General features: G+C 38.4%; 1 protein-coding gene across 1 annotated transcript in view; it reads right to left on the bottom strand.

Annotated features, from left to right (window-relative positions):
* Positions 1-605: 605 nt before the first annotated feature.
* C6H4orf33 (chromosome 6 C4orf33 homolog) overlaps positions 606-6232 on the bottom strand; it is a 193782-nt gene continuing 188155 nt past the window's right edge. The window contains exon 7 of the mRNA XM_041758985.1: positions 606-625. The gene's annotated coding sequence lies outside the window, so the exon portion shown is untranslated. The remainder of the gene's footprint in view (positions 626-6232) is intronic.

Raw genomic sequence — 6232 nt, 5'->3', positions numbered from 1 at the left:
ATTATCATTAAGCCCTACCTCATCAGAAAAGGGCTGTTGCTGGTTCAGGCATAGTTTATGGTGATCATGGCAATGGCAGGCCAAGAGGAAAGGACTAGTAGATTAATTAACACCCTAATTGACTGGCTTTTAAATCCATCCCAGTAAGTCTCCAAATATTGCTTTTATTGATAACAAGTGCTAGTTCAGTGCTATCACAAAGCAAGCACTACCATGGTGTATGAGCACAGAGTCACAGAGCACACAAGAAATTTTGGCAAGCACCAGAAAACATTCCATGGTAGAAAAGAAAATATTTGTCTTTCTTCTCACACAGTAGAGCAACATTTCCATATCTCATTTATTTCTCTTGTCTTCTCAAGAGGGTAGACCATTTTTATACTAAGTGAGAAAAGGAAATACTAAGAATGGTGATCATGACGCTCATCTGCTTCTCAACAATCAATATTTGTTCAAAATCATCCCACATTACACTGCATATAAATTAGGCAATGCCAAAATTGCTACTCTCTGGCAGCATTCTTGGTGTTTGGTGACTGTGATCCAAGCTCCAACACTTGCGTGGATCCTTCCACCGAGGAGATAGCCATTGCTCACAGGACAAGGTGGAGGGGGCATCTGCAAGCTGTATCAGAATAAATGGTCATCAATACTTGCCGCACACCCATCTGTCTATGCAAGGCAAAATGCTTCCATTACGATGACATTAAAAAAGGGATCGTTGATATAGTTGGAGAGACTGATACCGCGGGTATCCATCCACACCAAAATAAACATCAGATTGTTAATTGTGGCTGACATGCAATTTGCAAAAACGCTTTAAGTTATTTGTATTACTAACACCCACCTGAGGTCTTATTTTATCTCCTTAAATCTGCTGCAGTTTTCTGAGTGAATTTTTATGGACACATGTAAGGAAACAATTAGAAGCGCAAATAAAGAGTTCCCTAAAGTCCCACTTATCTTACGACATCGAAGCAAGGGTAAACAAGCCCTTTGAAAAGCTCAGGCACTTTCTCCCATCTTCTCCTCACCATGATGATAAACCAATCTAGTAAAGAAAAAGTGCAACTGACATCTGAATTATCTCCTTCGAGAGACATCATGTAATATTAAAAATTAATCTTTTTGCCTTTTGATGTTCCCCGAAATTTCTCTCTGTGTTAGTCTGTAAGATTTTTCTTTTAAGCTAGAAGTAACAATGTTTTTCAGGAAGACACTATGATCTTATTCCTCTACAAGTGGAAATGTATTTGGTATTCTATTCATCATAGTTCAGGTCCTCCTCACAACATTATTATAGGTACTTAAATTATATGTATACATGGTATTTCTGTATATTCAAAAAAACTATTGTTGGTGTTCTCAGAAAGCAGGATCTGTTTATAAATATGTGCAATACAAATGGAGAAATAAGAATAGAATATACAGGACTAGTCCCAAGCATGACAGGGAATCCATCACCTGCTCTGCCCTCAAGGGAGAGGAGACAGACAAAAATAACAATAATACAAGTAGAAATTGATGTGTCAGAAAAGAAGTAAAAATGAAGCAATAAAGGAGTTCGAGGGGACACTCTTCCAGGCTGGGGGACCAGTGAAGTGTTCACACAAAGTGTCCACCTGCAAGGATGCAGCAAAATGACTTTAAACAACTAGAGAAGCAGAGCCACACCTGCTAGAGTGCACAGAGGGAATGACAGGAGAAACGTGGGCAACAAAACATAATAAAGTCTGTGGCTTGTTATGAGAGCTGGAAGCATGAAGTAGTGTGGTAGAAACTAAGTTCCAATTAAGTAGATGAATCACATGAAATACACTGGACTGGAACAGGGACTTTATACCCATAAGTAAGCAAACAAAAATCTGAATATAAGGTGGGGTAAATTACAGTTAGGCTAGTCTAGGAAGTCCTTGAAAACCAGCCTAGGAAATTAAAGTTTTCTTTGATAATCATGACAATATTATTTTAAATATTTTATTTATTAGAAAGAGAGAGAACATGAATAGGGAGACGGGTAGATGGAGAGAATCTCAAGCAGACTCCTCAACAAGCGCAGAGCACAACGCAGGGCTCCAGATCACAACCCTGAGATCACGACTGAGCTGAAATCAAGAGTCAGACGTTTAACCATTTCAGCCACCCAGGTGCCCCATTCATGACAATATTTGTGACACAGTAATAATACCACACAAAAGCAACAGTTATAGTCTGGAAGGGGCTTCTAATGTTAATGTACAGATGAGTGGGGATCCCTGGGTGGCTCAGTAGTTTGGCGCCTGCCTTTGGCCCAGGGCACGATCCTGGAGACCCGGGATCAAGTCCCGAGTCCGGCTCCCAGCCTGGTGCCTGCATCTCCCTCCGCCTGCATCTCCCTCCACCTGCATCTCCCTCTGCCTGTGTCTCTGCCTCTCTCTATATATATATATCATGAATAAATAAATAAAATCTTTTTTAAAAATGTACAGATGAGTGAGTCGGGCAGATTGTCAGATGTCTCCAGTACACAGTGCTACTTGCAGTACCACTCATCCATCTGAGGTCTTTTCTCAACCAATTCTACAAGGCATATTTACCTTCCTTCAGAAAAGAAATATGCAAATTAATCAAGCAATACAATTCCCAAGTCAAGGGGAATCACTGGTTTCAACTTCCGCTCATCACACTTTGATATTTGGATTAAGGCTCTCTCCATATTCTTTGTGAGTCTTCAGAGTTCCTGACTTCTTTAAACATCTATGCCTTATATATAACAATGTCCCAAGTTTCCCCACGGTTTTCCAATAAAGAGGAGACATAATGAATAAAAAACGTTCACTTAGAAAAGAGTCAAAAATATATCAGTATAATTAAATTACATAGAATCTAAAAGACTATAAATATATACATACATATATTTGTTACACACAATGCCAATTCAATTTCCTTAAACACTTGACAACACCTATTTTCTGTGAGATTTCTTGCTAACAGGCCCTCAGTCACATTAAGTGTTCACAAAGTGCATGGAAGTTGTATTTTATCGTTCAGCTCTAATTGAGCTGTCTAGGTTAAAGAAGCCGAATGTTACGGAAATGTTTATTATACAAGCACACTTAATCTGAAGCTGGAAAGGAACATTTCTGTAGCTTCGGCTGTAATTTATCCCTGCAAAAGGCAAGAAAAAAGGCCTTTTATCACCCTCTCATTTCAGTGAATTATGTTTATGGAGTCCTTCTACTGCTATGAATCTGGTTTCACTCCAACATGAAGAGGAGTTAAGTCCCAAATCCCTCTTAGTTGAATCTCATTATGTTCCTTGTCCCTTGTTTCCCATCAAGACATATGCCTTCCCTATACATACAGTGCAGTCATAGTCATTTACACCCGCTTTTACTTATAGCAGCTATTTATTTATAGCAAGACAAACAACGTGTAAATCTAGCTATCTGGAGACATTTATTATTTCAAATATTTTAGTTTCAGTTAACTTGCCATTGGAGAGTAAGTTACTTTTCTTGTTTTTTTTTTTTTTTTTTTTTTTTTCCAGTTGGTGGGACAGGTAAAGGAGAGTCTTTATTTTGCTAGCCTGATGTTTTCCCCATCTTTGATACTTTCAAATCTGATTATCAGAGTGACAACAGCAGCCAATGAGATTAAGTATACATAGATTAAGTGTAGGAAGAATTAAACAATTTTTCGAATCAAAGAGTAATAAGCTCATCAGAATGGATGGTATTACTTAAGCCAAACTATTCGCCTGTGTTTTCTTAACAAAGGAGATATTCTTTATGTATGGATTATGGTGTTGTTTTCAAAATCTAAATTTATCTTAAAATTTAATAAATAAAAGCCTACATAGTTTAATTTGAAACACTTCATATAACTGTTAGTCATCTAGAAAATAAACTTCCAATAGACAACAATTAAATTCAATTAATGAAATGAAATACAGTGATGAAGAAATCATGCTTCCCAACATGAAAAACTCATGTGGTATATAATAGTGCTGACTAATAGACTCATTCATATAGCAAACATTTATCAAGAGCTGACTATGGTTCAAGCACTCTTCTGCGTGTTAGTTACATCACAGTGAACAGAATCCCCCAAATTTCCTCTGTTCATTGAGCTTACATTCCAGCCAGCTGAAAACCATTCAGTAAAACAAGGAATAAGAAATAAGAAAAAATTACATAACCACCCGAAAGTGCTTAATTTTTTTTACTGTATAAATTTTAATAAAGTAAAAGACAAATATCCCAAATGGAATTTGGTCAGAGTATCAAAGTAACAATCTCCTCTTCTGTGACATAACAGATTTTTTTTTTTCTCAGAGCTATCTCTCTCTGAAAACTCTGAAAGAGGAACCCGTTGTTTCAGTAAAGATCTAAAATAGTAGGTCGAGTCTTGAGTCTAGGGACTACAGTAACATTAAAACACAAAGAGACTTTCACTTAACAAAAAAGTCTCTTAAAGTACAGTAGAAGAAAATGCACTTAAAAAGTTAGCTATCACCCAGGGCACCTGGGTGGCTCAGTGGTTGAGCATCTGCCTTCGGCTCAGGGTCCTGGGATTGAGTCCTGCATCAGGCTCCCCATAGGGAGCCTGCTTCTCCCTCTGCCTATGTCTCTGCATCTCTCATAATAAGTAAATAAAATCTTTTAAAAATATTCAGCTATCATATATCCTAACATTGGGATTCAAAGCCACTGGTAATTCCCAAACTCTCCCCACAGCACTTTGCTGTGGCATAAAGTAGTAGACCTAGAGAATGTGATGGAAACTCAAACACAACTACTGATACCGCAATTTCTCAAAACAAGATGAAATAACCTTTTTGTGCCTGGGTGGCTCAGTTGGTTAAACCTCTGACTCCTGATTTCGGCTCAGGTTGTGATCTCAGGGTCATGAGATCGACCCCCCAGACTGGACAGGGGTGTTCTGAGAGGAGTCTGCTTGCAGTTCTCTCTCTCCCTCTCCTCTGCTCCCCCTGGTCCTCCTATCCACCACCTCAAAAATAAATAAATCTTTTTAAAAAAAGTAACCATCAAGGAAAGTGATCAACCACCAAAAAATTGATTTCAGTTATCATGTTCAAATATATAATGCTCAAAAGCAATAGTAAATGCATTCTTGAAGTGAAAACAACTAAGTACTTTTTTAAAACAACAAAAATAGTTTATTGTACAGTTTTCAGATCCTGAATAGACAGGGCCAGTGGGTATGGAGAGGATTATTGGTGGAGAACTCCTGGCTGTTCTCCACACATATTTTAAACTTTCTAACCTTCATGTCTTTGCTCATAGTTCTACAGAATTTTTATAACTCCACATCTTCAAATCTTACCCTTCTGTGCCATTGTCAGCAGGAAGGCAGGCTCTTTCTCTCCTTCCAGTCTGCTCTCCCTCATTGCAGCTTCATGGGAAGACTGGCTTTTCTTGTAGTAGCTAGAGTACTGCCAGTACCAGATGAAGCTAAATGTTTCCTTGTTCCCATCCAATATCAGAACGAGAGTTGCTTTTCCCCAAAGTCCCAACGTATTTTACCTGTTTTATTGGTCTAAATTAGCATGGGCCTATCCATCTCTGAACTAATCCCTGACAACAGGCATGGGATGGCCAGAGTCAGTTTACACAAATCATTGGAAGTAGACTGGATGGTAGGGAATTAGCTAGTGACCACCACACCATCTCCCAAAGCCCAATCCAATTAACTCTTACAAAGCTTTCTCCCTCCTTTTTCACTCCTCTCTCTATTCTAGGCTAGCAATAACTTCCCACTACTCAGACCTCTTATAATATTTATTTTTACTTCTCTTATGACACTTATCAGTCTTATGCTTTATTATGGTTATTTAATTCTAATCCAAATGTGTCCTGGGATCCTTTGGGTAGCTTCTACTTTACATCTCATGTTCACCTGAGGCCAAATTTAGTACTCTTTATCTACCATGAAAATTCCCCGCAAAATATCCAACACCAGAAACACTTGTAGTGAGTAACATCCATTTTATTTATGGATTCACAGAAAGGAAAATGATTCAACTCATACATTTCATACCACACATCAGGACTTTCCAGGTCTCACCTAATGCCTGGTACCTATAAGCCTTTATGGATTTGCAGCCAGGCAGCTACCTAACATTATTTCCCAAACCCCCACGCTCCTGATTCCGTGTGACTAATTCCTGTCTAGATTTTTAAAGCAGGAGACAGAGTCAGCGAAGAGTCTGCCTGGACATGATTGTCCT

This window comes from Vulpes lagopus, chromosome 6 (assembly GCF_018345385.1).
Source record: "Vulpes lagopus strain Blue_001 chromosome 6, ASM1834538v1, whole genome shotgun sequence".
Classification (NCBI taxonomy): domain Eukaryota; kingdom Metazoa; phylum Chordata; class Mammalia; order Carnivora; family Canidae; genus Vulpes; species Vulpes lagopus.
The sequence above is the reverse complement of the archived record's forward strand: the minus strand, read 5'-3'. Positions and strand labels throughout refer to the sequence as shown.